Source organism: Dysidea avara, chromosome 10 (assembly GCF_963678975.1).
Source record: "Dysidea avara chromosome 10, odDysAvar1.4, whole genome shotgun sequence".
NCBI classification, from domain to species: Eukaryota; Metazoa; Porifera; class Demospongiae; order Dictyoceratida; family Dysideidae; genus Dysidea; species Dysidea avara.
In genome coordinates this window covers 11,846,308-11,857,766 of record NC_089281.1, presented here as the reverse complement: position 1 = coordinate 11,857,766, position 11,459 = coordinate 11,846,308, and the positions used below count along the sequence as shown (strand labels likewise).

The 11,459-nt window shown below is 37.6% G+C and overlaps 1 long non-coding RNA gene across 6 annotated transcripts; it reads left to right on the top strand.

Annotated features, from left to right (window-relative positions):
- The first annotated feature begins 5,372 nt into the window (after window positions 1-5,372).
- Window positions 5,373-8,904, top strand: LOC136267935 (uncharacterized). 6 transcript variants are annotated; one of them, XR_010706831.1, is made up of 5 exons: window positions 5,373-5,664; window positions 6,994-7,115; window positions 7,184-7,352; window positions 7,461-7,555; window positions 7,612-8,904. It is a non-coding gene; the product is annotated as an uncharacterized lncRNA (long non-coding RNA). The 6 variants fall into 6 exon arrangements; XR_010706833.1 differs by having other exon boundaries at window positions 6,994-7,352; window positions 7,612-7,726; window positions 7,782-8,904; XR_010706832.1 differs by having other exon boundaries at window positions 6,994-7,352; window positions 7,612-7,809; window positions 7,855-8,904.
- Window positions 8,905-11,459: the final 2,555 nt, after the last annotated feature.

The window sequence follows — 11,459 nt, the reverse complement described above, 5'->3', positions numbered from 1 at the left end:
TTCTTAAGCTTAGTATTATAAGTTTACTCAGTGTCATTGCTACACATTCCTTTTTGTATTTTGATATTCATTTTTTAACATGCACAATAACGTATCTGTGTGTCACACCACATGCTAAATACACAATAATAATACACAATGAATAAACTAATGCTAATTGTGAACATTATTTACTTTTTTGCTTTATTTATTGTAACATTGAAGCTGAACAGCTGTTCATCTGATGATCTGTCTACAGAAATCTATTAACTATCTCACCAGCTGCTGCACGGATTGAAGTGCCAAGCAAAAATAATGTAGCTTTTAAATATAGTTTCTAATGGCCGTCATTTGTTGTCTACAGCACATTGAACACCAGGGTCTGGAACTCATTATAAACCAAATATTTATGCCATTCAACTTGCACATACCCTTATATAAACAGTTACACAGTAATCAAGTATGATTATGGTGTATATAACTTAGTGTTTAGGCAAGTGGTTTGTGAGGATGGAAATATTCAGATAGTCTTGGTCAGGTGCCTGAAGCCCATGCCAATTACTTATGGTTAAAATAATTAAAACCTACATCCAATAAATTATGTAGGTCCTAATGGCAATTTGTAACCAATAATGTATCCTATGACCATACTGCTGAACATAAACTCATAAACCCTGTACATGTGTTGAAACAATAATTGAACTGCAGTATTACAATGAAGTAGTTTCAAACACCCTTCCCACTGAGAGCATGTATAAGGCCAGCTAAGAACAATTCTAGGCATATCAACAGACTGCTGAAATATTCCTTAGTGCTAACCTAATGACTTCGCTGCCTTTCCTAATTGCTAAGCGCCATTGCTCCTCTTGTTAAATATAATTATGGTGACCCTTATAGTATCGTATATTTTTAGTGCTTCTAAAATTCTGGAATAATATCAATGTCCAAATAATGCTTGTATGTAGTGTCATGATGCCATTTTTACTGCTTTACAGTGTCCAACACTGAGGGTCTGACAGCAACTTGTGCTGCAGCCTTTGAGTTACCTAACCTAGTAAACAGAAATTAAATACTTCCAACATTACTTAACACAGCTAATAAGGTAAAACAAAAAATGGGCCAAAAAAAGGAAAAAGCCCTCCTACCCCAGGATTCAAACTGCATGCCACTCGATCTATATTATTAGTGCACATGTTTGACATAATTCTTTTACCAGTTGGCTGTGACACCATTCCAAGGCATGTCTTACATCCAGGTATGGGTAAAAGGTACAGTGTTACTTGTATTGTTTATAGTGCACGTGGTTAGGCACTAATACAATGCTGTGAAGTTGTAACTATTATTAATAAAAGAAATTGTTGGAATGAAGTGGAATCCTGCACTGAAATTTTGGGATTATGACAAAGTATTCTGATTTCAGTTAAGCGTGTAGTCTAATACAAATGGGATCATGCATGGACAAGTGGCCTGATTATCAAGGTGTCTTGATGTGATGTATTCCACTGTACAAACTTAACTTGCATATGGATTTTCGGTTATCCCTTAAGGTCTATTTTGAATGATGCGTACTATTTTTTACTTTAAATGTGTGGGGGAGGTGTTGGTATTTTTTAACACCATGTCAGTCAGCACCTTGCAGTGACCCCTGCTGGGCAATGGCTAAGCTGATGACAATCATGTCGGACTGTGTGCTGAGCCCTGATGGTATCACACTAACCTGATGCCTCTGCAGAGGTTTTGCAAGCCTCTCAGGGGATAACATATCTGTGCTTAGGACACAATGTCAGTAGCACATGCTGCTGCTGAACCTCCAATGGGTTCTCTGGTTTCCACACAGCTGTGTCGTGACCATACATATATGCATTGCCAGTAAACCAGGTGTGCACTTACAGCGTGACAGTCTACTAATGCTGTTGTTTGTACCTTCATGTTTGGAAGGTCGCATAACCCACAAGCTGGCAGCAAAGAAGAATAGGAGGTGTGTGTGTGTTGTGTGTGTGTGTGTCCCTGTTATGTGCTATGTAAGAGATCTACTTAAATTTCACATTGTTTCATTCAGGGGATTGTGAAGTGATTTTCTACATTGACAACATTGAAGCTGTTTCATAATGTTTGTACTGTACTGTAAGAATGGCAGTGCCGCAACAAGGTATCATAATTGCACTCAGTGTAAGGAGCCTTCATGAGTGTGTTACAGTATGATAGTGTTGTATATTAAGGATCACGGAGGTTTACATTTTCTCATGTTTCAATTTATTCAGTGAATTTTTTTGCTGACGGACTGATCAACTGATGCCTTCAGACAAGTGTTAATAACAGGTAAGGCTATGGGCTTGATTTTTCACTAGACGTTGCTTCAGCCTGACAATTGCCTTTTGGCATACTGCAGTATGTACAATGCACAACTTACCTTTGTCCTCCTTTGTGTCCTATTTCTTTTCGCTGGCAGTGCAAGGCGTCAATTTGTAGTAGTGCAAAATAGCTTCCTTGTGGCTGACTAATGTAACAGGAATCATCTATATTCCGTAGTGACTGGACAGAGGTGCTTCTCTTACTGTTCTTCATTAATAATATATACTGTGTAACAGGCTGAAGATAGCTGCAAATGAAGTATAATAGCCACTTCACATTAATGACTGAAGCACATGGTCAGACACAAAACTAATTTATGATATGTATGGTGCTGTTCTTTCTTTTGATGTAGTATGTCATGGGTTCACCAGTCATAATAAACAAGTACTAGGAATTTTAAGTTTGAAATAAAAAAGTGGGGAAACAAAGGAGATTGTCTACACCCACAGATATACTAGTGGACATTTAATCCCTATGTAGGTGAAATGGAACAAAGATCTGGTTATGTAGAACAAGTACAATTAGTTTAATTAGAAATTAGGAAAGCATAAATGTTGCAAGTCAGTTTTTTAGCAGTTGATACTTTTTCTGAATTGGGCCGGTAGGCTTGACCCTCATTTTGAATGCAATAAAACATGTAAATCTGGCAACATTAGCATGACCAAAACTTTTTGCAAATGTGATTTGAAATGAAACACTTTGTGAGTCTCAAATTATTATTTGACACAATGAGAACAATTTAACTATCCTGAATGAACTTTTGTCAACTTGTGAAGAATACAGAGTTTATTTCATGTGAATGTTTTTATGATGTGATATAGCTAAATAGTATTGGTACTTGAGTCTATTAAAATACTATTAGACCAGTTGAAGGTTACTCTGTATATTAACCTGATTGTCCAAATGACTATATGCTTTGCCTGAGAAGAAAGGGTTGGATACAGCCCTGTTGTGATTGTATGTTCAACAGAATGGACCTCATGTAATTATAGTAGGTGTGTCATATTTCTCTACAGGTGATGACAGTCACTGAAATGTTTGCTAAGCACATCATGCAGATACTTGGTTTCTCTGTTGACAAAGCAGAATCCATGGTAACCAGATTTCCTACCCCCAGAAGGTAGGTAATATGCTGTCTTATACTTGGTTGTTATATTAATTAGGAGGTTTTATTATTATACTATAGGAGGTGGATGGGTAAAACTGCAGTGCTATACAAGTAGACAGTGTTGGGGGTAACGCGTTATTTATGTAACGCGTTATGTAATATTATTACTTTTGTGGTAACTAAGTAATATAATGAAATACGCTATAAAAACAGGTTATATAACTCAAGTTACTTTACTAACAAATGTAATGCATTACCTAGTAATATAATTACATGTAACTAGTCTAATGTTACATAATATTATTACTACAAGTAACAAAGTTACTAATCTCGTTAGTAATCCACTGGCCACAACAAAGTAATGAAGCCTACTGAATGAAGCTTATTCACAAGCTTCTTACTTATAACCAAGATTTGCACATTGCCCAACAACGACATCATGGCACATGATAAGGTGGTAGTTTCACACGTGACAGCTTAAGGCTGTGGACACAAAGTAATATAATATGTAATATTATTATAGTTTTGGGTAATATGTAATTGTAACTAAATAGTTCTGTTGCAAGTAATATGTAACTAGTTACTTTTACAAAGTAACTGTCCCAACACTGCAAGTAGAAGGAAAAATTAGTGATCAAAGAAAATAAAAGTTGTGAAACAAGGAAAGTGTATTTTCTGGTGTTTGAACATAGTGAATTAGCAAGAAAATAAGCTCCCACGTGAATATGTTGGTAGTATCATGTGATGCATGGTATATAAGGATGTGTGGTGTGTATTAAATTCATTCTAGACCATGTGTGTGATCAGGTTGGCTCCCATCCCATTAGATTTTTAATGATATTGTAGATGAGTGACCTGCGGCAGCTTCAGGACTTGAACTACATCATTTATGCATACATAGCAGAGTGAGCCATTTTTGGTTTTTTCCTGAGTGGAAAAAAATCCACCAGGTTTTCCCGAGAGCTATCCTGGGGCTCTGAATTTTTTTTTGTTCAGCTTATTGTGTTTGGCTAGCCCTCGCTCTGCTCTTTTTGTGGTCTTTGTAGATATGATAGTGCAGGAGTTAATAGTTGTAATGTGCAAATGGTGTTTTTGTCTTTTCTAATTGTGTTATTAGCTATAGCCAACCAGCTTGTGGTGGCACAAACCTAAGGTGGTAATGGGTGATAGTTTTGCATGCATCACATGTAAAAGTAGTAGTATGGTGTGGAAGTAGCTAAAAAGTGGTGAGACAAGGAAGGTTGCCTAAACTTCAGTCTGTAACCATGACTGAATGAGAGATCAAATGTCCACCAGTATATCTGCAGGTATATATAGGCGCCATCTTTTAGCTATTCCCTTCTTTCGCAACTTTTTCTTTCTTTGATCTCTAATCCAACTTGAAAAATTCTTAATTTTTCAACCAGTGCATACCACATTAAAAGAAAGAATGGCACCAGAAATGCCATAAAAGTTCAGAACATGTGCCCCAGTAATCAATTATGTAACAGAAACAGGTGACCATTATGCTTTGTTTTCAGCTATGCTTCTTCTGTTACACAGCATTACAAACGAAGAACAGTACAAGAAGCATCTCTACAATCAATCCAGTCACTACAAAAATACTGGCGATAAGCATGATAGCCAACACAGCCACAGGGAAGCTGCATCACGCTATCATGAATCGAGACCTTGCTTTGTCAGACTGGAACACAAAGGAGGACAAAGGTAAGTCCATGATGCGTGTATTGTACGTGCTGCGGTTGGCAAAAAGGCACATTTTGAGGCAAAGCGACATTGAACAGTGATGAAATTAAGCCCATTGCCTTATCCATTGTCAAGTTACGTTTGGCTGGATTGTTAAAAGGAAATTTTTTAAATTCCATAAAAACTTTTGGAAGGGCTTAGGGTTGGTCTGAAGACAATTTTGGGTTTGCACAGCGCAACTGGAAACATATACGGATATATACAAAACCGTCATTTTCAGAAGTATACAGACAAATACAGAGACAGAGCAAGATGGCAGGCCGTATACAGGTGTATAGCTTGCCAATGAACGACGTTACATATACGTGAACGCCTTCTGTTCACATAATTGTGGTCAAGACTGACTGCATTGTGTGAAATGTCGTCAGGGGCGAATCGTTATTGTGACAAAGAACCAGCCACAGCTACTGATTGACTGACGCTCGAGTGGTAGTATGGTGCAGCCGAAGCACAGATGGTAGAAGTGACTGATGTTTCGAGTGAGTACTAGTTTGTATGTACAAATATAACAGCAGTTAGCTGCCGTCCTTGTTGAGCTACCAGCGGCCAGACGGGAAGGAAGAACTGGTTTTGCCCACCCTTGGGTAACTACGGCGTCCTTGTTCGCTTGTCCCTTTTATTCTTTTAGTCAATGGGTCGGGAAAAGAGAATGAACAATGGATGAAAAATCATGCGGCTAGCTACACTCAGAAAGAAAAGAAAGTCTTTGGGTAACATGCTGCCACAAACAGTGTCATGTAGCTACAGTCTTGGTGGACATGGAACAGACTTAAATGCTACAGATCGCATATTAGTTATAATTATTTTCAGTTTGTATGAATCTGGTTAGACAATATGAATTCCTAGCCACTCTTTACAAACTTTAGCCAGAGAGATTCTTTGTGATGTACGAAATATCAGCATCATGTTATTAGCAAATTTAATTCAAGGTGCAAACGTTAGCAGATTCTTGATGGTAGATATTTAGTAGCGGCCCAACACTGCTATCACATAGTAAACATCTGTTTTTTTGGTGCTCTGGCTGTAGACTAGTTGCTCATCGCCAATCCATATATGGCAGCATACTTCATCTGTTGTCTGAAGAGAAAGTGGCATGGCCACAACAGACTAGTAGAGTCAATCCAATGGTCCCAGCATATAGAATCTGGGCTGGCCTGATTTCTGTGGTCCTGGAACAGAGGTGTAAAAGTCCAAGTGGAAGGTGAATCCATGGCAGAATTAAATTTTGTTGAGTCAGTCTGGTAATGCTCATCCCTTCAAAAAGAACAACAGAAGCTTGCACACACGCAGTAGTACGCACGGGATTGCTTGAGTGTGGGATTGTAAGGGGTCATTCTTTACACGTACTCATAAAACTGTCGACACGCTTTACTTACCAGTTCTACTCGTCTGGTCTCTTGTGTGAGCATTCTGTGGGATGCTTTGCATCTATGGGAGCTGGTGCAATGTATTGAGAGACCTATCTGTATCAGATAAGTCCCATACAAATATTAATTATTGTGATATTCCTGTAGTGTGCTTTATTTTAAATCTCTGTACCATGTTATTATAAAGTGCCCAGCTAGTTATTAATATAATAACTACGGTTACAGACAAAAGTGTGACTGTTGCATCTTTGTCTCATCTCTCTTGGGTGTGATGCATGTGACTGGTCTAGCCCAAGCCCAAGACAACATGTAGCCATATATACCCCTTAGCTTTGTGTGCTAATAGTATTGGCAAGAATCAATAATAATTTACTGTAGGTATTGGTATGAATTTTACTTGTGTATACCATGACCTGTGTACAATATCCTCTACTTATATAGCTGCATGTGGGTCTCAAGAACGCCAAATGATGACACAGACAATTTTAACTCTTAGGAAGGACGTTGGTGAGCTGTGAAGTCAGATGACCGACACGAAATTGCAGTAAGGGAAAGTCCATACAGTGAGCCATTACCAATCAGTGTTATTATCACAATTTTTTAATTTACAACAACTTCATAAATATTATAGGTTTTTTGACTGTTATATTCAAATACTTGCTAACGAATTTACTCAAGATGAGAAAGAAAGCTGATGACTATTTTCTTAAGTTGTAATTTTGTCTTATATCTCTAATTCTGTTCACAGAGCAGCACATCGACACTATGACACCAGTGTTTACAGCATCAACCATGAAGGAGTGAGTGAATCGCACAAACAGTTAAAAAAGAGGTGCACATAAACTACAGATAGTCAGATACTGTAATACGCAAGCTGTATTATGTTGACTGCATATGTCCTTTCATAGAAGAATTACATGCAGGACATGAACCTAAGAGAAGAGGGACGATGAAAAAATAATCAGGTGTTGCACGTCCTACTAACCACTGTGGAGATCTGACAGTATGTGTATATGTGTACCCTATAATAATTGGTGACTGTGCACTTATGCAATATAGACTTTGGACTGCCTACATTTTTGAAATGCTGGAACATTGAATAAAGCATTGAAGGAAAGTGGATATTGTCTACTCCTTTGTAATCTCTGTATGATGTACCTGCTTGGGTGATTCAGTAAGTTATTTGTGCTGCATTGACCCTGTGATTCTAGCAATCTTGAATCTTCAAGGTGCACAAGTGCTGAATATCACAGCATGGTACGTGGCATGCAAGATGCAGGTCACATATATGTTTTTATATAGAGCACTTCAAGAGCAGTTAGTTTGAGAGATACCGATGTGAGTAGAGTAGGCCTGCGCCTAATATACCGGCATAATTTTGAGAATAATAGGTCACCACTTTGGTGAGAATAATTCCGGAATAATAGGATGGTTACAGGCATAATTTTAGAATTATCGGACGTCCACGGGAAATTAAGGGGAGTGTCTCTTCTTGATTAACTAGAAGAAAGAACCTAGCTACTAAGAATGATAGGTAACTGGCATTATTGTACAAGTGCTGGCTGAAAGAGGCTGAAAAGCCTCTAAAAGATCGATATACTCTAATAGAACGCTCAAATACTCTAATAGAGCAGTCAGATCGTTTCATGTTAACAATCTGCAGACAGCATCAGGGATTTAACTGCATGATTATCTGAAACTTTTACATCTTATACCAGTGTATCTACAAACATATTGATATTATTATCTACTAAACTTAGCATGTAGTTATAGCTACAGCTTTGATACACTTAGCTATATTATTATTATTACTCCCGATAACCATTTAAAGTCTGTTGTAATGGCTACAGCCATTATGTGTAAGGTGAAATGCTTCATTTATGGTTAGATATTAATTAATTCTGGCAATACTACAGCAGCTTGAGAACTAAGCGACTATAGCTACAGAAACTAAATGGGAATTATTATGGAATAATAGGCTAGATAGAAGAATAAAAAAAGAATAATAGGAGAATTTTTTGGGAAATTCTGGAAAGAATAATAGGTAAAAAATTTTGAGCATATTAGGCTCAGGCCTAGAGTAGAGTTATAATGTATGGTTTTGCTAATTTTTATCTCATGCACTACAGCAGTCCCATTATTATTATTATTATTGATTGATTGTTGTGCAGACCTCAAAAGAGTATGGTGCACAAAAAAGGGTACAATTGCTACTGTCAATTACAAAAGGAAAACAAACTTATATAAGGCCAATGAAACTTGATTACCAGTTTCTCGCTCAGATTTTTGAAAAATTGATGCGGGAGGGCGGTTATTATTCATTATTCATTATTTTCTAAAAGCACAACACCAGGGGCGGATCCAGGGGGGGGGGGGGGGGGGCTTTGGGGGCTGAAGCCTCCCCCCCCTTCATATTTAGGCTTTACTTGATCAATATGCTGAGTATTATAATGAAATTTTGTCTTAGCATAATTATATGATCACTAATAATACAAATACTCATAAAACCACCTTATAAACGTCTTTCCAAGGTATTATTAGTGGATTTATGCTAAAATTTATGCAACAAGGATCCGAATCAGCATTGGAGGTTTACAAGATCGAGATACTCTAATAGAGCAGTCAGCTAACTACTCTAATAGAACATTCACTGGAAACATGTAGTTGGTTCTGTTATGGAATTTTTCCAAATCTGCCTGCACCTATACATGCAATGAAATGAATTGGTCTGTTTAAAGGGCTTCATTCATCTAATTGTGTATGACAATACTTAATTCAGGTTCACAATTTCCATTGAAAATGCTCTCAGATTCAATCTTGTATTGTTCAAATTTCAAAATTTTCCACTTTCAACATTATTATTCTAACATGCATCTATTCAGTGTTGTGCAATTGTGAGTGGGGTGCATCATGTACTTGGTTGTCTGTACCTACCCAAACTTTTCCATTAGCAAAATGCTTCAGAGAGCCATACCTATAATCTAAAGGCAGTATATAAAATATCTATAGGCAGAAAATATGAATTTTATGTGGAAATGTCTCCAAATTGCAGTGTTTTAGCATCTAATTTTCAAAACTTTCCTGGGGGGCATGCCCCCAGACCCCCCTAGTTCCAGCATGCTTTGCATGCTGGGAAGTGTGCTTCGCTACCTCTACCCAAGAGATTAGTACCTTGAGTTAGCCCCCCCCCCCCCCCTTTTATAAATCCTAGATCCGCCCCTGAACACTCACCCCAAACATGAAGATTTCTGCCAAAAAAACAGGGAGATCTACATTGCATTAAATTGCTAAATTACGTTACTAATCCATATAAGAATATTCAGCTATCTAAACAAGTGATTTTCTCATTAGAGCTGATTGCTCTATTAAAGTAAAAGTGACTGCTCTATTAGAGTATTTCGATCAAAATTACCAATAATGAAATTCCATGCGGGTATATAAACAGTATGCGGGCGATGACGCGAAACCGCTAATCAAGTTTCATTGGCCTAATTATACAATATTTACTATACACAAGACCATATATACACATTGATAAATTATTAAACAGTTACTAGTCCAGCTATAGGCTGTGCTTGAATTGGTCAATCTCTGTTAAATCAATCACGTGTTGGGGTAAGGAATTCCAAATATTGATTGCAGAAGGGAAAAAAGAAAATTTATAACAGTCAATTCTAGTCATTGGGGTTAAAAATCTCTTATCATGGCCTCTGGTGTGATGTAGGTTAGGATTAGAAAAAAGGAAATCATCAGCATTAATATCGATTTGGTGAGATATAATTTTAAATAACATTGTAGCCTTCTGTTCATTCCTGCATCTGGCTAAGGTAGGCCAATTAAGGTTAGATAACATTTCAGTGACGCTAGAGTAGTTGTTAAATGCAAACCGTGCTGCTCGTCTGGACATTTTCTATGGCATCGATGTCTCTTCGCGTGTGGGGTGACCAGACTGTGGCTGCATATTTTTAATCCATCAATGACTCCACAAGTTCAATGCACCTACTCACCTTGAAACTGGCGTTGGTAAGTATATTTACAACATGCAAAGTATGAACATTAATGTTAACTATTTGCAGATGAAGAAATCATGTGATTGTTCTCAGTATGAAGAAAGCAAGGATTGGGTAGTGTTGTGGGTTCTTGCTACACAGCTCAGTGATGATCAGGCAGAACAGTTAAACTGAAAACTCATTGACTATGAGGTTGTTTTACCTTCTTTTTTTCAGTTTCATTATTGTACAACTGTACTTTGCTTTGGCTCACGTGAAATAGCAACAATAAATCGAAAGTGACATCATTAATTAAAAGGGTATTTCGGAAGGGATATGGGCCGCCTTGAGGGCAAGGTGTGGGTCTAGCAGAAGCATATACAGCCGTATAGAGGATAGTATGCAGCCATATTGAGGTATGTGTGACTCTGTGTGTGGGTCTATAATACGACTACACTCGTGACATATACAGAGGTGCCGTCTAAGTTAAGAGTCCAGATTAGGGATAGACTGACTCATCGATACGTTTGGGTTGACGCTACACGTATGTAATCAGTCTTTGTTTATATACGTGTTGTAGACGCTGCTATACTGATCAGTCTATGCCTCTCGTTGTGCTGTGTTAGCTGTGCCTATAACCAATACTAATGAATGGAAGTTGAGGTTGATTTTTAGGGTGATATTTTTGGCTGGAAAAGCCCAGTTCTTCATGATCCCTGATATACACTACATACTGTATGATAATCATCCATTGCTGAGAAACCTTTCTTTTTGCAATCAGTTATTTGGTAGATCCCTAGTAATGCTTCTGAAACAATTTACTGTGAAGTAACATACAACAGAATACCATAAACGACGAAAGTTTGGCAAATCCACACTGAAGCAGGTTGGCAGATAAAAATTTGTCGGAGCCAATTG